An 18,172-nucleotide genomic window follows, 5' to 3' on the forward strand; every position below is an offset into this window, starting at 1 on the left:
TGCAAGGGCTGAACAGCAGTATCGGGCAGGCTCGGGCAACGCGCGGCCCGTTCGGGTTATCGCTTCTCGGCCTTTTGGCTAAGATCAAGTGTAGTATCTGTTCTTATCAGTTTAATATCTGATACGTCCCCTATCTGGGGACCATATATTAAATGGATTTTTAGAACAGGGAGATGGAAATAGAGCTTGCTCTGTCCACTCCACGCATTGACCTGGTATTGCAGTATTTCCAGGACCGGTGCACCCTTTCCTTATGTGTTGACTAAAAGCAGATTCCAAAAGTGTTTTTTGTCTTTGCTATTGTTTCTGTCTTTCTGAAGGGATCTCCCCTTTTAATCCCATTATTTCAACACCTGTTGGACAATGCATGAGTGATAATGAGCTCATTGATTAAATGCAATTAATGAATAGATTGCCACCTCTTGTTGTGTGTCGTCTGTGTTTCTGTGTTTCCGGCATTTCACATTGGAACACCTCATTCACCTTCCTTGTCTTCTCTCCGCCCTCCCTTTTAGGTAAGTTAAAGAGCTGCACCTGAGCCAGCCACTGATTGATTGATTGATTGATTGATTGATTGATTGATTGATTGATTGATTGATTGATGCAGCACAACAGTCAAATAGTGGAGTGGAGTAGGGGAACAGCAAACAGCCAATAAAGCAGCCCGCCCGCTCGCCTGCCCGCCACAATGGACCTACCTGTGTACACTAGATGGATGTGATGGAATGTACTGTCGTCCCTACATTTCAAGAAGAAGTAAGAATTGCAGTTGCAACAAAGCCTTGCTTGCCTACAAAGAGAGCAGCAATTTGGATTTGTTACTATGTTACCTAGAAGAATAACAAACTGTGCAAGGATGGAGGTTGTAGGAGCAAGGAGAAGTTGTCTGTAAAGTTGGTGGATGCCTATTTTCCATTTTGCAGTCCCTTGTCTCCCTCTTGTGGCCTCCTGGAGGCAACTAGCTGTGCAAAAAAAAGACAGCCTGGCGGCCGGCTGTTGCAGTGTTGCCCTCTCAGGCAACACTGAGTGACTGACTGAGCCTCACCGTCTTATATAAAGTTCAGACGGAACTTTGCACGTGTCATAGTGGAGCCCTCAGGATTCCAGAGCCAGCTTTCTGACATCATAATGGGGCCTCAGAGATAAAAGCCTGGGCCCAGGCAGTGTTGGTCAGTGCTGCTCAGCAGGCAGCACTGGACTGGACTGGATTACAGCTGATACAAGGTGTGAAGGAACAAGGGGTGGCTGTGGGCATGCACTTGCTGCCGCTGCCAGTGTTTATCTGCATGGCAGCAGGGCATTTGGGCGTTGCCAGGAAGGCGTTTTTATGTAGATTCCTCCTCTTTCAGCACTGCATTGTGGTGCAAGCAAAAGAAGCAAATCCTGTCTGGCTTCCTCTCCGGCCTTTATTCACCTCCCGTGTAGCTGTGAGTGTGTGAGCCTGCAGGGCCCCATGGAATTGCCTAGAAGTAGGCTGAATCGCTGCAAGGGCTGAACAGCAGTATCGGGCAGGCTCGGGCAACGCGCGGCCCGTTCGGGTTATCGCTTCTCGGCCTTTTGGCTAAGATCAAGTGTAGTATCTGTTCTTATCAGTTTAATATCTGATACGTCCCCTATCTGGGGACCATATATTAAATGGATTTTTAGAACAGGGAGATGGAAATAGAGCTTGCTCTGTCCACTCCACGCATTGACCTGGTATTGCAGTATTTCCAGGACCGGTGCACCCTTTCCTTATGTGTTGACTAAAAGCAGATTCCAAAAGTGTTTTTTGTCTTTGCTATTGTTTCTGTCTTTCTGAAGGGATCTCCCCTTTTAATCCCATTATTTCAACACCTGTTGGACAATGCATGAGTGATAATGAGCTCATTGATTAAATGCAATTAATGAATAGATTGCCACCTCTTGTTGTGTGTCGTCTGTGTTTCTGTGTTTCCGGCATTTCACATTGGAACACCTCATTCACCTTCCTTGTCTTCTCTCCGCCCTCCCTTTTAGGTAAGTTAAAGAGCTGCACCTGAGCCAGCCACTGATTGATTGATTGATTGATTGATTGATTGATTGATTGATTGATTGATTGATTGATGCAGCACAACAGTCAAATAGTGGAGTGGAGTAGGGGAACAGCAAACAGCCAATAAAGCAGCCCGCCCGCTCGCCTGCCCGCCACAATGGACCTACCTGTGTACACTAGATGGATGTGATGGAATGTACTGTCGTCCCTACATTTCAAGAAGAAGTAAGAATTGCAGTTGCAACAAAGCCTTGCTTGCCTACAAAGAGAGCAGCAATTTGGATTTGTTACTATGTTACCTAGAAGAATAACAAACTGTGCAAGGATGGAGGTTGTAGGAGCAAGGAGAAGTTGTCTGTAAAGTTGGTGGATGCCTATTTTCCATTTTGCAGTCCCTTGTCTCCCTCTTGTGGCCTCCTGGAGGCAACTAGCTGTGCAAAAAAAAGACAGCCTGGCGGCCGGCTGTTGCAGTGTTGCCCTCTCAGGCAACACTGAGTGACTGACTGAGCCTCACCGTCTTATATAAAGTTCAGACGGAACTTTGCACGTGTCATAGTGGAGCCCTCAGGATTCCAGAGCCAGCTTTCTGACATCATAATGGGGCCTCAGAGATAAAAGCCTGGGCCCAGGCAGTGTTGGTCAGTGCTGCTCAGCAGGCAGCACTGGACTGGACTGGATTACAGCTGATACAAGGTGTGAAGGAACAAGGGGTGGCTGTGGGCATGCACTTGCTGCCGCTGCCAGTGTTTATCTGCATGGCAGCAGGGCATTTGGGCGTTGCCAGGAAGGCGTTTTTATGTAGATTCCTCCTCTTTCAGCACTGCATTGTGGTGCAAGCAAAAGAAGCAAATCCTGTCTGGCTTCCTCTCCGGCCTTTATTCACCTCCCGTGTAGCTGTGAGTGTGTGAGCCTGCAGGGCCCCATGGAATTGCCTAGAAGTAGGCTGAATCGCTGCAAGGGCTGAACAGCAGTATCGGGCAGGCTCGGGCAACGCGCGGCCCGTTCGGGTTATCGCTTCTCGGCCTTTTGGCTAAGATCAAGTGTAGTATCTGTTCTTATCAGTTTAATATCTGATACGTCCCCTATCTGGGGACCATATATTAAATGGATTTTTAGAACAGGGAGATGGAAATAGAGCTTGCTCTGTCCACTCCACGCATTGACCTGGTATTGCAGTATTTCCAGGACCGGTGCACCCTTTCCTTATGTGTTGACTAAAAGCAGATTCCAAAAGTGTTTTTTGTCTTTGCTATTGTTTCTGTCTTTCTGAAGGGATCTCCCCTTTTAATCCCATTATTTCAACACCTGTTGGACAATGCATGAGTGATAATGAGCTCATTGATTAAATGCAATTAATGAATAGATTGCCACCTCTTGTTGTGTGTCGTCTGTGTTTCTGTGTTTCCGGCATTTCACATTGGAACACCTCATTCACCTTCCTTGTCTTCTCTCCGCCCTCCCTTTTAGGTAAGTTAAAGAGCTGCACCTGAGCCAGCCACTGATTGATTGATTGATTGATTGATTGATTGATTGATTGATGCAGCACAACAGTCAAATAGTGGAGTGGAGTAGGGGAACAGCAAACAGCCAATAAAGCAGCCCGCCCGCTCGCCTGCCCGCCACAATGGACCTACCTGTGTACACTAGATGGATGTGATGGAATGTACTGTCGTCCCTACATTTCAAGAAGAAGTAAGAATTGCAGTTGCAACAAAGCCTTGCTTGCCTACAAAGAGAGCAGCAATTTGGATTTGTTACTATGTTACCTAGAAGAATAACAAACTGTGCAAGGATGGAGGTTGTAGGAGCAAGGAGAAGTTGTCTGTAAAGTTGGTGGATGCCTATTTTCCATTTTGCAGTCCCTTGTCTCCCTCTTGTGGCCTCCTGGAGGCAACTAGCTGTGCAAAAAAAAGACAGCCTGGCGGCCGGCTGTTGCAGTGTTGCCCTCTCAGGCAACACTGAGTGACTGACTGAGCCTCACCGTCTTATATAAAGTTCAGACGGAACTTTGCACGTGTCATAGTGGAGCCCTCAGGATTCCAGAGCCAGCTTTCTGACATCATAATGGGGCCTCAGAGATAAAAGCCTGGGCCCAGGCAGTGTTGGTCAGTGCTGCTCAGCAGGCAGCACTGGACTGGACTGGATTACAGCTGATACAAGGTGTGAAGGAACAAGGGGTGGCTGTGGGCATGCACTTGCTGCCGCTGCCAGTGTTTATCTGCATGGCAGCAGGGCATTTGGGCGTTGCCAGGAAGGCGTTTTTATGTAGATTCCTCCTCTTTCAGCACTGCATTGTGGTGCAAGCAAAAGAAGCAAATCCTGTCTGGCTTCCTCTCCGGCCTTTATTCACCTCCCGTGTAGCTGTGAGTGTGTGAGCCTGCAGGGCCCCATGGAATTGCCTAGAAGTAGGCTGAATCGCTGCAAGGGCTGAACAGCAGTATCGGGCAGGCTCGGGCAACGCGCGGCCCGTTCGGGTTATCGCTTCTCGGCCTTTTGGCTAAGATCAAGTGTAGTATCTGTTCTTATCAGTTTAATATCTGATACGTCCCCTATCTGGGGACCATATATTAAATGGATTTTTAGAACAGGGAGATGGAAATAGAGCTTGCTCTGTCCACTCCACGCATTGACCTGGTATTGCAGTATTTCCAGGACCGGTGCACCCTTTCCTTATGTGTTGACTAAAAGCAGATTCCAAAAGTGTTTTTTGTCTTTGCTATTGTTTCTGTCTTTCTGAAGGGATCTCCCCTTTTAATCCCATTATTTCAACACCTGTTGGACAATGCATGAGTGATAATGAGCTCATTGATTAAATGCAATTAATGAATAGATTGCCACCTCTTGTTGTGTGTCGTCTGTGTTTCTGTGTTTCCGGCATTTCACATTGGAACACCTCATTCACCTTCCTTGTCTTCTCTCCGCCCTCCCTTTTAGGTAAGTTAAAGAGCTGCACCTGAGCCAGCCACTGATTGATTGATTGATTGATTGATTGATTGATTGATTGATTGATTGATTGATGCAGCACAACAGTCAAATAGTGGAGTGGAGTAGGGGAACAGCAAACAGCCAATAAAGCAGCCCGCCCGCTCGCCTGCCCGCCACAATGGACCTACCTGTGTACACTAGATGGATGTGATGGAATGTACTGTCGTCCCTACATTTCAAGAAGAAGTAAGAATTGCAGTTGCAACAAAGCCTTGCTTGCCTACAAAGAGAGCAGCAATTTGGATTTGTTACTATGTTACCTAGAAGAATAACAAACTGTGCAAGGATGGAGGTTGTAGGAGCAAGGAGAAGTTGTCTGTAAAGTTGGTGGATGCCTATTTTCCATTTTGCAGTCCCTTGTCTCCCTCTTGTGGCCTCCTGGAGGCAACTAGCTGTGCAAAAAAAAGACAGCCTGGCGGCCGGCTGTTGCAGTGTTGCCCTCTCAGGCAACACTGAGTGACTGACTGAGCCTCACCGTCTTATATAAAGTTCAGACGGAACTTTGCACGTGTCATAGTGGAGCCCTCAGGATTCCAGAGCCAGCTTTCTGACATCATAATGGGGCCTCAGAGATAAAAGCCTGGGCCCAGGCAGTGTTGGTCAGTGCTGCTCAGCAGGCAGCACTGGACTGGACTGGATTACAGCTGATACAAGGTGTGAAGGAACAAGGGGTGGCTGTGGGCATGCACTTGCTGCCGCTGCCAGTGTTTATCTGCATGGCAGCAGGGCATTTGGGCGTTGCCAGGAAGGCGTTTTTATGTAGATTCCTCCTCTTTCAGCACTGCATTGTGGTGCAAGTAAAAGAAGCAAATCCTGTCTGGCTTCCTCTCCGGCCTTTATTCACCTCCCGTGTAGCTGTGAGTGTGTGAGCCTGCAGGGCCCCATGGAATTGCCTAGAAGTAGGCTGAATCGCTGCAAGGGCTGAACAGCAGTATCGGGCAGGCTCGGGCAACGCGCGGCCCGTTCGGGTTATCGCTTCTCGGCCTTTTGGCTAAGATCAAGTGTAGTATCTGTTCTTATCAGTTTAATATCTGATACGTCCCCTATCTGGGGACCATATATTAAATGGATTTTTAGAACAGGGAGATGGAAATAGAGCTTGCTCTGTCCACTCCACGCATTGACCTGGTATTGCAGTATTTCCAGGACCGGTGCACCCTTTCCTTATGTGTTGACTAAAAGCAGATTCCAAAAGTGTTTTTTGTCTTTGCTATTGTTTCTGTCTTTCTGAAGGGATCTCCCCTTTTAATCCCATTATTTCAACACCTGTTGGACAATGCATGAGTGATAATGAGCTCATTGATTAAATGCAATTAATGAATAGATTGCCACCTCTTGTTGTGTGTCGTCTGTGTTTCTGTGTTTCCGGCATTTCACATTGGAACACCTCATTCACCTTCCTTGTCTTCTCTCCGCCCTCCCTTTTAGGTAAGTTAAAGAGCTGCACCTGAGCCAGCCACTGATTGATTGATTGATTGATTGATTGATTGATTGATTGATTGATTGATTGATTGATTGATGCAGCACAACAGTCAAATAGTGGAGTGGAGTAGGGGAACAGCAAACAGCCAATAAAGCAGCCCGCCCGCTCGCCTGCCCGCCACAATGGACCTACCTGTGTACACTAGATGGATGTGATGGAATGTACTGTCGTCCCTACATTTCAAGAAGAAGTAAGAATTGCAGTTGCAACAAAGCCTTGCTTGCCTACAAAGAGAGCAGCAATTTGGATTTGTTACTATGTTACCTAGAAGAATAACAAACTGTGCAAGGATGGAGGTTGTAGGAGCAAGGAGAAGTTGTCTGTAAAGTTGGTGGATGCCTATTTTCCATTTTGCAGTCCCTTGTCTCCCTCTTGTGGCCTCCTGGAGGCAACTAGCTGTGCAAAAAAAAGACAGCCTGGCGGCCGGCTGTTGCAGTGTTGCCCTCTCAGGCAACACTGAGTGACTGACTGAGCCTCACCGTCTTATATAAAGTTCAGACGGAACTTTGCACGTGTCATAGTGGAGCCCTCAGGATTCCAGAGCCAGCTTTCTGACATCATAATGGGGCCTCAGAGATAAAAGCCTGGGCCCAGGCAGTGTTGGTCAGTGCTGCTCAGCAGGCAGCACTGGACTGGACTCGATTACAGCTGATACAAGGTGTGAAGGAACAAGGGGTGGCTGTGGGCATGCACTTGCTGCCGCTGCCAGTGTTTATCTGCATGGCAGCAGGGCATTTGGGCGTTGCCAGGAAGGCGTTTTTATGTAGATTCCTCCTCTTTCAGCACTGCATTGTGGTGCAAGCAAAAGAAGCAAATCCTGTCTGGCTTCCTCTCCGGCCTTTATTCACCTCCCGTGTAGCTGTGAGTGTGTGAGCCTGCAGGGCCCCATGGAATTGCCTAGAAGTAGGCTGAATCGCTGCAAGGGCTGAACAGCAGTATCGGGCAGGCTCGGGCAACGCGCGGCCCGTTCGGGTTATCGCTTCTCGGCCTTTTGGCTAAGATCAAGTGTAGTATCTGTTCTTATCAGTTTAATATCTGATACGTCCCCTATCTGGGGACCATATATTAAATGGATTTTTAGAACAGGGAGATGGAAATAGAGCTTGCTCTGTCCACTCCACGCATTGACCTGGTATTGCAGTATTTCCAGGACCGGTGCACCCTTTCCTTATGTGTTGACTAAAAGCAGATTCCAAAAGTGTTTTTTGTCTTTGCTATTGTTTCTGTCTTTCTGAAGGGATCTCCCCTTTTAATCCCATTATTTCAACACCTGTTGGACAATGCATGAGTGATAATGAGCTCATTGATTAAATGCAATTAATGAATAGATTGCCACCTCTTGTTGTGTGTCGTCTGTGTTTCTGTGTTTCCGGCATTTCACATTGGAACACCTCATTCACCTTCCTTGTCTTCTCTCCGCCCTCCCTTTTAGGTAAGTTAAAGAGCTGCACCTGAGCCAGCCACTGATTGATTGATTGATTGATTGATTGATTGATTGATTGATTGATTGATTGATTGATGCAGCACAACAGTCAAATAGTGGAGTGGAGTAGGGGAACAGCAAACAGCCAATAAAGCAGCCCGCCCGCTCGCCTGCCCGCCACAATGGACCTACCTGTGTACACTAGATGGATGTGATGGAATGTACTGTCGTCCCTACATTTCAAGAAGAAGTAAGAATTGCAGTTGCAACAAAGCCTTGCTTGCCTACAAAGAGAGCAGCAATTTGGATTTGTTACTATGTTACCTAGAAGAATAACAAACTGTGCAAGGATGGAGGTTGTAGGAGCAAGGAGAAGTTGTCTGTAAAGTTGGTGGATGCCTATTTTCCATTTTGCAGTCCCTTGTCTCCCTCTTGTGGCCTCCTGGAGGCAACTAGCTGTGCAAAAAAAAGACAGCCTGGCGGCCGGCTGTTGCAGTGTTGCCCTCTCAGGCAACACTGAGTGACTGACTGAGCCTCACCGTCTTATATAAAGTTCAGACGGAACTTTGCACGTGTCATAGTGGAGCCCTCAGGATTCCAGAGCCAGCTTTCTGACATCATAATGGGGCCTCAGAGATAAAAGCCTGGGCCCAGGCAGTGTTGGTCAGTGCTGCTCAGCAGGCAGCACTGGACTGGACTGGATTACAGCTGATACAAGGTGTGAAGGAACAAGGGGTGGCTGTGGGCATGCACTTGCTGCCGCTGCCAGTGTTTATCTGCATGGCAGCAGGGCATTTGGGCGTTGCCAGGAAGGCGTTTTTATGTAGATTCCTCCTCTTTCAGCACTGCATTGTGGTGCAAGCAAAAGAAGCAAATCCTGTCTGGCTTCCTCTCCGGCCTTTATTCACCTCCCGTGTAGCTGTGAGTGTGTGAGCCTGCAGGGCCCCATGGAATTGCCTAGAAGTAGGCTGAATCGCTGCAAGGGCTGAACAGCAGTATCGGGCAGGCTCGGGCAACGCGCGGCCCGTTCGGGTTATCGCTTCTCGGCCTTTTGGCTAAGATCAAGTGTAGTATCTGTTCTTATCAGTTTAATATCTGATACGTCCCCTATCTGGGGACCATATATTAAATGGATTTTTAGAACAGGGAGATGGAAATAGAGCTTGCTCTGTCCACTCCACGCATTGACCTGGTATTGCAGTATTTCCAGGACCGATGCACCCTTTCCTTATGTGTTGACTAAAAGCAGATTCCAAAAGTGTTTTTTGTCTTTGCTATTGTTTCTGTCTTTCTGAAGGGATCTCCCCTTTTAATCCCATTATTTCAACACCTGTTGGACAATGCATGAGTGATAATGAGCTCATTGATTAAATGCAATTAATGAATAGATTGCCACCTCTTGTTGTGTGTCGTCTGTGTTTCTGTGTTTCCGGCATTTCACATTGGAACACCTCATTCACCTTCCTTGTCTTCTCTCCGCCCTCCCTTTTAGGTAAGTTAAAGAGCTGCACCTGAGCCAGCCACTGATTGATTGATTGATTGATTGATTGATTGATTGATTGATTGATTGATTGATGCAGCACAACAGTCAAATAGTGGAGTGGAGTAGGGGAACAGCAAACAGCCAATAAAGCAGCCCGCCCGCTCGCCTGCCCGCCACAATGGACCTACCTGTGTACACTAGATGGATGTGATGGAATGTACTGTCGTCCGTCCCTACACTTCAAGAAGAAGTAAGAATTGCAGTTGCAACAAAGCCTTGCTTGCCTACAAAGAGAGCAGCAATTTGGATTTGTTACTATGTTACCTAGAAGAATAACAAACTGTGCAAGGATGGAGGTTGTAGGAGCAAGGAGAAGTTGTCTGTAAAGTTGGTGGATGCCTATTTTCCATTTTGCAGTCCCTTGTCTCCCTCTTGTGGCCTCCTGGAGGCAACTAGCTGTGCAAAAAAAAGACAGCCTGGCGGCCGGCTGTTGCAGTGTTGCCCTCTCAGGCAACACTGAGTGACTGACTGAGCCTCACCGTCTTATATAAAGTTCAGACGGAACTTTGCACGTGTCATAGTGGAGCCCTCAGGATTCCAGAGCCAGCTTTCTGACATCATAATGGGGCCTCAGAGATAAAAGCCTGGGCCCAGGCAGTGTTGGTCAGTGCTGCTCAGCAGGCAGCACTGGACTGGACTGGATTACAGCTGATACTACAGCTGATACAAGGTGTGAAGGAACAAGGGGTGGCTGTGGGCATGCACTTGCTGCCGCTGCCAGTGTTTATCTGCATGGCAGCAGGGCATTTGGGCGTTGCCAGGAAGGCGTTTTTATGTAGATTCCTCCTCTTTCAGCACTGCATTGTGGTGCAAGCAAAAGAAGCAAATCCTGTCTGGCTTCCTCTCCGGCCTTTATTCACCTCCCGTGTAGCTGTGAGTGTGTGAGCCTGCAGGGCCCCATGGAATTGCCTAGAAGTAGGCTGAATCGCTGCAAGGGCTGAACAGCAGTATCGGGCAGGCTCGGGCAACGCGCGGCCCGTTCGGGTTATCGCTTCTCGGCCTTTTGGCTAAGATCAAGTGTAGTATCTGTTCTTATCAGTTTAATATCTGATACGTCCCCTATCTGGGGACCATATATTAAATGGATTTTTAGAACAGGGAGATGGAAATAGAGCTTGCTCTGTCCACTCCACGCATTGACCTGGTATTGCAGTATTTCCAGGACCGGTGCACCCTTTCCTTATGTGTTGACTAAAAGCAGATTCCAAAAGTGTTTTTTGTCTTTGCTATTGTTTCTGTCTTTCTGAAGGGATCTCCCCTTTTAATCCCATTATTTCAACACCTGTTGGACAATGCATGAGTGATAATGAGCTCATTGATTAAATGCAATTAATGAATAGATTGCCACCTCTTGTTGTGTGTCGTCTGTGTTTCTGTGTTTCCGGCATTTCACATTGGAACACCTCATTCACCTTCCTTGTCTTCTCTCCGCCCTCCCTTTTAGGTAATTTAAAGAGCTGCACCTGAGCCAGCCACTGATTGATTGATTGATTGATTGATTGATTGATTGATTGATTGATGCAGCACAACAGTCAAATAGTGGAGTGGAGTAGGGGAACAGCAAACAGCCAATAAAGCAGCCCGCCCGCTCGCCTGCCCGCCACAATGGACCTACCTGTGTACACTAGATGGATGTGATGGAATGTACTGTCGTCCCTACATTTCAAGAAGAAGTAAGAATTGCAGTTGCAACAAAGCCTTGCTTGCCTACAAAGAGAGCAGCAATTTGGATTTGTTACTATGTTACCTAGAAGAATAACAAACTGTGCAAGGATGTAGGTTGTAGGAGCAAGGAGAAGTTGTCTGTAAAGTTGGTGGATGCCTATTTTCCATTTTGCAGTCCCTTGTCTCCCTCTTGTGGCCTCCTGGAGGCAACTAGCTGTGCAAAAAAAAGACAGCCTGGCGGCCGGCTGTTGCAGTGTTGCCCTCTCAGGCAACACTGAGTGACTGACTGAGCCTCACCGTCTTATATAAAGTTCAGACGGAACTTTGCACGTGTCATAGTGGAGCCCTCAGGATTCCAGAGCCAGCTTTCTGACATCATAATGGGGCCTCAGAGATAAAAGCCTGGGCCCAGGCAGTGTTGGTCAGTGCTGCTCAGCAGGCAGCACTGGACTGGACTGGATTACAGCTGATACAAGGTGTGAAGGAACAAGGGGTGGCTGTGGGCATGCACTTTCTGCCGCTGCCAGTGTTTATCTGCATGGCAGCAGGGCATTTGGGCGTTGCCAGGAAGGCGTTTTTATGTAGATTCCTCCTCTTTCAGCACTGCATTGTGGTGCAAGCAAAAGAAGCAAATCCTGTCTGGCTTCCTCTCCGGCCTTTATTCACCTCCCGTGTAGCTGTGAGTGTGTGAGCCTGCAGGGCCCCATGGAATTGCCTAGAAGTAGGCTGAATCGCTGCAAGGGCTGAACAGCAGTATCGGGCAGGCTCGGGCAACGCGCGGCCCGTTCGGGTTATCGCTTCTCGGCCTTTTGGCTAAGATCAAGTGTAGTATCTGTTCTTATCAGTTTAATATCTGATACGTCCCCTATCTGGGGACCATATATTAAATGGATTTTTAGAACAGGGAGATGGAAATAGAGCTTGCTCTGTCCACTCCACGCATTGACCTGGTATTGCAGTATTTCCAGGACCGGTGCACCCTTTCCTTATGTGTTGACTAAAAGCAGATTCCAAAAGTGTTTTTTGTCTTTGCTATTGTTTCTGTCTTTCTGAAGGGATCTCCCCTTTTAATCCCATTATTTCAACACCTGTTGGACAATGCATGAGTGATAATGAGCTCATTGATTAAATGCAATTAATGAATAGATTGCCACCTCTTGTTGTGTGTCGTCTGTGTTTCTGTGTTTCCGGCATTTCACATTGGAACACCTCATTCACCTTCCTTGTCTTCTCTCCGCCCTCCCTTTTAGGTAAGTTAAAGAGCTGCACCTGAGCCAGCCACTGATTGATTGATTGATTGATTGATTGATTGATTGATTGATTGATTGATTGATTGATTGATTGATTGATGCAGCACAACAGTCAAATAGTGGAGTGGAGTAGGGGAACAGCAAACAGCCAATAAAGCAGCCCGCCCGCTCGCCTGCCCGCCACAATGGACCTACCTGTGTACACTAGATGGATGTGATGGAATGTACTGTCGTCCCTACATTTCAAGAAGAAGTAAGAATTGCAGTTGCAACAAAGCCTTGCTTGCCTACAAAGAGAGCAGCAATTTGGATTTGTTACTATGTTACCTAGAAGAATAACAAACTGTGCAAGGATGGAGGTTGTAGGAGCAAGGAGAAGTTGTCTGTAAAGTTGGTGGATGCCTATTTTCCATTTTGCAGTCCCTTGTCTCCCTCTTGTGGCCTCCTGGAGGCAACTAGCTGTGCAAAAAAAAGACAGCCTGGCGGCCGGCTGTTGCAGTGTTGCCCTCTCAGGCAACACTGAGTGACTGACTGAGCCTCACCGTCTTATATAAAGTTCAGACGGAACTTTGCACGTGTCATAGTGGAGCCCTCAGGATTCCAGAGCCAGCTTTCTGACATCATAATGGGGCCTCAGAGATAAAAGCCTGGGCCCAGGCAGTGTTGGTCAGTGCTGCTCAGCAGGCAGCACTGGACTGGACTGGATTACAGCTGATACAAGGTGTGAAGGAACAAGGGGTGGCTGTGGGCATGCACTTGCTGCCGCTGCCAGTGTTTATCTGCATGGCAGCAGGGCATTTGGGCGTTGCCAGGAAGGCGTTTTTATGTAGATTCCTCCTCTTTCAGCACTGCATTGTGGTGCAAGCAAAAGAAGCAAATCCTGTCTGGCTTCCTCTCCGGCCTTTATTCACCTCCCGTGTAGCTGTGAGTGTGTGAGCCTGCAGGGCCCCATGGAATTGCCTAGAAGTAGGCTGAATCGCTGCAAGGGCTGAACAGCAGTATCGGGCAGGCTCGGGCAACGCGCGGCCCGTTCGGGTTATCGCTTCTCGGCCTTTTGGCTAAGATCAAGTGTAGTATCTGTTCTTATCAGTTTAATATCTGATACGTCCCCTATCTGGGGACCATATATTAAATGGATTTTTAGAACAGGGAGATGGAAATAGAGCTTGCTCTGTCCACTCCACGCATTGACCTGGTATTGCAGTATTTCCAGGACCGGTGCACCCTTTCCTTATGTGTTGACTAAAAGCAGATTCCAAAAGTGTTTTTTGTCTTTGCTATTGTTTCTGTCTTTCTGAAGGGATCTCCCCTTTTAATCCCATTATTTCAACACCTGTTGGACAATGCATGAGTGATAATGAGCTCATTGATTAAATGCAATTAATGAATAGATTGCCACCTCTTGTTGTGTGTCGTCTGTGTTTCTGTGTTTCCGGCATTTCACATTGGAACACCTCATTCACCTTCCTTGTCTTCTCTCCGCCCTCCCTTTTAGGTAAGTTAAAGAGCTGCACCTGAGCCAGCCACTGATTGATTGATTGATTGATTGATTGATTGATTGATTGATTGATTGATTGATTGATTGATGCAGCACAACAGTCAAATAGTGGAGTGGAGTAGGGGAACAGCAAACAGCCAATAAAGCAGCCCGCCCGCTCGCCTGCCCGCCACAATGGACCTACCTGTGTACACTAGATGGATGTGATGGAATGTACTGTCGTCCCTACATTTCAAGAAGAAGTAAGAATTGCAGTTGCAACAAAGCCTTGCTTGCCTACAAAGAGAGCAGCAATTTGGATTTGTTACTATGTTACCTAGAAGAATAACAAACTGTGCAAGGATGGAGGTTGTAGGAGCAAGGAGAAGTTGTCTGTAAAGTTGGTGGATGCCTATTTTCCATTTTGCAGTCCCTTGTCTCCCTCTTGTGGCCTCCTGGAGGCAACTAGCTGTGCAAAAAAAAGACAGCCTGGCGGCCGGCTGTTGCAGTGTTGCCCTCTCAGGCAACACTGAGTGACTGACTGAGCCTCACCGTCTTATATAAAGTTCAGACGGAACTTTGCACGTGTCATAGTGGAGCCCTCAGGATTCCAGAGCCAGCTTTCTGACATCATAATGGGGCCTCAGAGATAAAAGCCTGGGCCCAGGCAGTGTTGGTCAGTGCTGCTCAGCAGGCAGCACTGGACTGGACTGGATTACAGCTGATACAAGGTGTGAAGGAACAAGGGGTGGCTGTGGGCATGCACTTGATGCCGCTGCCAGTGTTTATCTGCATGGCAGCAGGGCATTTGGGCGTTGCCAGGAAGGCGTTTTTATGTAGATTCCTCCTCTTTCAGCACTGCATTGTGGTGCAAGCAAAAGAAGCAAATCCTGTCTGGCTTCCTCTCCGGCCTTTATTCACCTCCCGTGTAGCTGTGAGTGTGTGAGCCTGCAGGGCCCCATGGAATTGCCTAGAAGTAGGCTGAATCGCTGCAAGGGCTGAACAGCAGTATCGGGCAGGCTCGGGCAACGCGCGGCCCGTTCGGGTTATCGCTTCTCGGCCTTTTGGCTAAGATCAAGTGTAGTATCTGTTCTTATCAGTTTAATATCTGATACGTCCCCTATCTGGGGACCATATATTAAATGGATTTTTAGAACAGGGAGATGGAAATAGAGCTTGCTCTGTCCACTCCACGCATTGACCTGGTATTGCAGTATTTCCAGGACCGGTGCACCCTTTCCTTATGTGTTGACTAAAAGCAGATTCCAAAAGTGTTTTTTGTCTTTGCTATTGTTTCTGTCTTTCTGAAGGGATCTCCCCTTTTAATCCCATTATTTCAACACCTGTTGGACAATGCATGAGTGATAATGAGCTCATTGATTAAATGCAATTAATGAATAGATTGCCACCTCTTGTTGTGTGTCGTCTGTGTTTCTGTGTTTCCGGCATTTCACATTGGAACACCTCATTCACCTTCCTTGTCTTCTCTCCGCCCTCCCTTTTAGGTAAGTTAAAGAGCTGCACCTGAGCCAGCCACTGATTGATTGATTGATTGATTGATTGATTGATTGATTGATTGATTGATGCAGCACAACAGTCAAATAGTGGAGTGGAGTAGGGGAACAGCAAACAGCCAATAAAGCAGCCCGCCCGCTCGCCTGCCCGCCACAATGGACCTACCTGTGTACACTAGATGGATGTGATGGAATGTACTGTCGTCCCTACATTTCAAGAAGAAGTAAGAATTGCAGTTGCAACAAAGCCTTGCTTGCCTACAAAGAGAGCAGCAATTTGGATTTGTTACTATGTTACCTAGAAGAATAACAAACTGTGCAAGGATGGAGGTTGTAGGAGCAAGGAGAAGTTGTCTGTAAAGTTGGTGGATGCCTATTTTCCATTTTGCAGTCCCTTGTCTCCCTCTTGTGGCCTCCTGGAGGCAACTAGCTGTGCAAAAAAAAGACAGCCTGGCGGCCGGCTGTAGCAGTGTTGCCCTCTCAGGCAACACTGAGTGACTGACTGAGCCTCACCGTCTTATATAAAGTTCAGACGGAACTTTGCACGTGTCATAGTGGAGCCCTCAGGATTCCAGAGCCAGCTTTCTGACATCATAATGGGGCCTCAGAGATAAAAGCCTGGGCCCAGGCAGTGTTGGTCAGTGCTGCTCAGCAGGCAGCACTGGACTGGACTGGATTACAGCTGATACAAGGTGTGAAGGAACAAGGGGTGGCTGTGGGCATGCACTTGCTGCCGCTGCCAGTGTTTATCTGCATGGCAGCAGGGCATTTGGGCGTTGCCAGGAAGGCGTTTTTATGTAGATTCCTCCTCTTTCAGCACTGCATTGTGGTGCAAGCAAAAGAAGCAAATCCTGTCTGGCTTCCTCTCCGGCCTTTATTCACCTCCCGTGTAGCTGTGAGTGTGTGAGCCTGCAGGGCCCCATGGAATTGCCTAGAAGTAGGCTGAATCGCTGCAAGGGCTGAACAGCAGTATCGGGCAGGCTCGGGCAACGCGCGGCCCGTTCGGGTTATCGCTTCTCGGCCTTTTGGCTAAGATCAAGTGTAGTATCTGTTCTTATCAGTTTAATATCTGATACGTCCCCTATCTGGGGACCATATATTAAATGGATTTTTAGAACAGGGAGATGGAAATAGAGCTTGCTCTGTCCACTCCACGCATTGACCTGGTATTGCAGTATTTCCAGGACCGGTGCACCCTTTCCTTATGTGTTGACTAAAAGCAGATTCCAAAAGTGTTTTTTGTCTTTGCTATTGTTTCTGTCTTTCTGAAGGGATCTCCCCTTTTAATCCCATTATTTCAACACCTGTTGGACAATGCATGAGTGATAATGAGCTCATTGATTAAATGCAATTAATGAATAGATTGCCACCTCTTGTTGTGTGTCGTCTGTGTTTCTGTGTTTCCGGCATTTCACATTGGAACACCTCATTCACCTTCCTTGTCTTCTCTCCGCCCTCCCTTTTAGGTAAGTTAAAGAGCTGCACCTGAGCCAGCCACTGATTGATTGATTGATTGATTGATTGATTGATTGATTGATTGATTGATTGATTGATTGATGCAGCACAACAGTCAAATAGTGGAGTGGAGTAGGGGAACAGCAAACAGCCAATAAAGCAGCCCGCCCGCTCGCCTGCCCGCCACAATGGACCTACCTGTGTACACTAGATGGATGTGATGGAATGTACTGTCGTCCCTACATTTCAAGAAGAAGTAAGAATTGCAGTTGCAACAAAGCCTTGCTTGCCTACAAAGAGAGCAGCAATTTGGATTTGTTACTATGTTACCTAGAAGAATAACAAACTGTGCAAGGATGGAGGTTGTAGGAGCAAGGAGAAGTTGTCTGTAAAGTTGGTGGATGCCTATTTTCCATTTTGCAGTCCCTTGTCTCCCTCTTGTGGCCTCCTGGAGGCAACTAGCTGTGCAAAAAAAAGACAGCCTGGCGGCCGGCTGTTGCAGTGTTGCCCTCTCAGGCAACACTGAGTGACTGACTGAGCCTCACCGTCTTATATAAAGTTCAGACGGAACTTTGCACGTGTCATAGTGGAGCCCTCAGGATTCCAGAGCCAGCTTTCTGACATCATAATGGGGCCTCAGAGATAAAAGCCTGGGCCCAGGCAGTGTTGGTCAGTGCTGCTCAGCAGGCAGCACTGGACTGGACTGGATTACAGCTGATACAAGGTGTGAAGGAACAAGGGGTGGCTGTGGGCATGCACTTGCTGCCGCTGCCAGTGTTTATCTGCATGGCAGCAGGGCATTTGGGCGTTGCCAGGAAGGCGTTTTTATGTAGATTCCTCCTCTTTCAGCACTGCATTGTGGTGCAAGCAAAAGAAGCAAATCCTGTCTGGCTTCCTCTCCGGCCTTTATTCACCTCCTGTGTAGCTGTGAGTGTGTGAGCCTGCAGGGCCCCATGGAATTGCCTAGAAGTAGGCTGAATCGCTGCAAGGGCTGAACAGCAGTATCGGGCAGGCTCGGGCAACGCGCGGCCCGTTCGGGTTATCGCTTCTCGGCCTTTTGGCTAAGATCAAGTGTAGTATCTGTTCTTATCAGTTTAATATCTGATACGTCCCCTATCTGGGGACCATATATTAAATGGATTTTTAGAACAGGGAGATGGAAATAGAGCTTGCTCTGTCCACTCCACGCATTGACCTGGTATTGCAGTATTTCCAGGACCGGTGCACCCTTTCCTTATGTGTTGACTAAAAGCAGATTCCAAAAGTGTTTTTTGTCTTTGCTATTGTTTCTGTCTTTCTGAAGGGATCTCCCCTTTTAATCCCATTATTTCAACACCTGTTGGACAATGCATGAGTGATAATG

At 47.7% G+C, this 18,172-nt stretch overlaps 13 non-coding genes across 13 annotated transcripts; all 13 read left to right on the plus strand.

The window, feature by feature from the left end:
- Positions 1–58: 58 nt before the first annotated feature.
- LOC142687214 (U2 spliceosomal RNA) lies at positions 59–249 on the plus strand. Its single transcript, XR_012856462.1, has one exon. It is a non-coding gene; the product is annotated as a U2 spliceosomal RNA (small nuclear RNA).
- A 1,292-nt stretch (positions 250–1,541) lies between these two features.
- On the plus strand, positions 1,542–1,732 carry LOC142687215 (U2 spliceosomal RNA). Its single transcript, XR_012856463.1, has one exon. It is a non-coding gene; the product is annotated as a U2 spliceosomal RNA (small nuclear RNA).
- A 1,292-nt stretch (positions 1,733–3,024) lies between these two features.
- Positions 3,025–3,215, plus strand: LOC142687216 (U2 spliceosomal RNA). The gene has a single exon (XR_012856464.1). It is a non-coding gene; the product is annotated as a U2 spliceosomal RNA (small nuclear RNA).
- A 1,276-nt stretch (positions 3,216–4,491) lies between these two features.
- On the plus strand, positions 4,492–4,682 carry LOC142687219 (U2 spliceosomal RNA). Its single transcript, XR_012856466.1, has one exon. It is a non-coding gene; the product is annotated as a U2 spliceosomal RNA (small nuclear RNA).
- A 1,288-nt stretch (positions 4,683–5,970) lies between these two features.
- Positions 5,971–6,161, plus strand: LOC142687220 (U2 spliceosomal RNA). Its single transcript, XR_012856467.1, has one exon. It is a non-coding gene; the product is annotated as a U2 spliceosomal RNA (small nuclear RNA).
- Positions 6,162–7,457: 1,296 nt separating this feature from the next.
- LOC142687221 (U2 spliceosomal RNA) lies at positions 7,458–7,648 on the plus strand. Its single transcript, XR_012856468.1, has one exon. It is a non-coding gene; the product is annotated as a U2 spliceosomal RNA (small nuclear RNA).
- A 1,292-nt stretch (positions 7,649–8,940) lies between these two features.
- On the plus strand, positions 8,941–9,131 carry LOC142687288 (U2 spliceosomal RNA). Its single transcript, XR_012856529.1, has one exon. It is a non-coding gene; the product is annotated as a U2 spliceosomal RNA (small nuclear RNA).
- A 1,304-nt stretch (positions 9,132–10,435) lies between these two features.
- LOC142687222 (U2 spliceosomal RNA) lies at positions 10,436–10,626 on the plus strand. The gene has a single exon (XR_012856469.1). It is a non-coding gene; the product is annotated as a U2 spliceosomal RNA (small nuclear RNA).
- Positions 10,627–11,906: 1,280 nt separating this feature from the next.
- LOC142687223 (U2 spliceosomal RNA) lies at positions 11,907–12,097 on the plus strand. Its single transcript, XR_012856470.1, has one exon. It is a non-coding gene; the product is annotated as a U2 spliceosomal RNA (small nuclear RNA).
- Positions 12,098–13,401: 1,304 nt separating this feature from the next.
- LOC142687224 (U2 spliceosomal RNA) lies at positions 13,402–13,592 on the plus strand. The gene has a single exon (XR_012856471.1). It is a non-coding gene; the product is annotated as a U2 spliceosomal RNA (small nuclear RNA).
- A 1,296-nt stretch (positions 13,593–14,888) lies between these two features.
- Positions 14,889–15,079, plus strand: LOC142687225 (U2 spliceosomal RNA). Its single transcript, XR_012856472.1, has one exon. It is a non-coding gene; the product is annotated as a U2 spliceosomal RNA (small nuclear RNA).
- Positions 15,080–16,363: 1,284 nt separating this feature from the next.
- LOC142687226 (U2 spliceosomal RNA) lies at positions 16,364–16,554 on the plus strand. Its single transcript, XR_012856473.1, has one exon. It is a non-coding gene; the product is annotated as a U2 spliceosomal RNA (small nuclear RNA).
- A 1,296-nt stretch (positions 16,555–17,850) lies between these two features.
- LOC142687227 (U2 spliceosomal RNA) lies at positions 17,851–18,041 on the plus strand. Its single transcript, XR_012856474.1, has one exon. It is a non-coding gene; the product is annotated as a U2 spliceosomal RNA (small nuclear RNA).
- The last annotated feature ends 131 nt before the right edge of the window (positions 18,042–18,172 follow it).

The sequence above is a fragment of the Rhinoderma darwinii genome, assembly GCF_050947455.1.
Source record: "Rhinoderma darwinii isolate aRhiDar2 chromosome 5 unlocalized genomic scaffold, aRhiDar2.hap1 SUPER_5_unloc_21, whole genome shotgun sequence".
Lineage (NCBI taxonomy): Eukaryota > Metazoa > Chordata > Amphibia > Anura > Rhinodermatidae > Rhinoderma > Rhinoderma darwinii.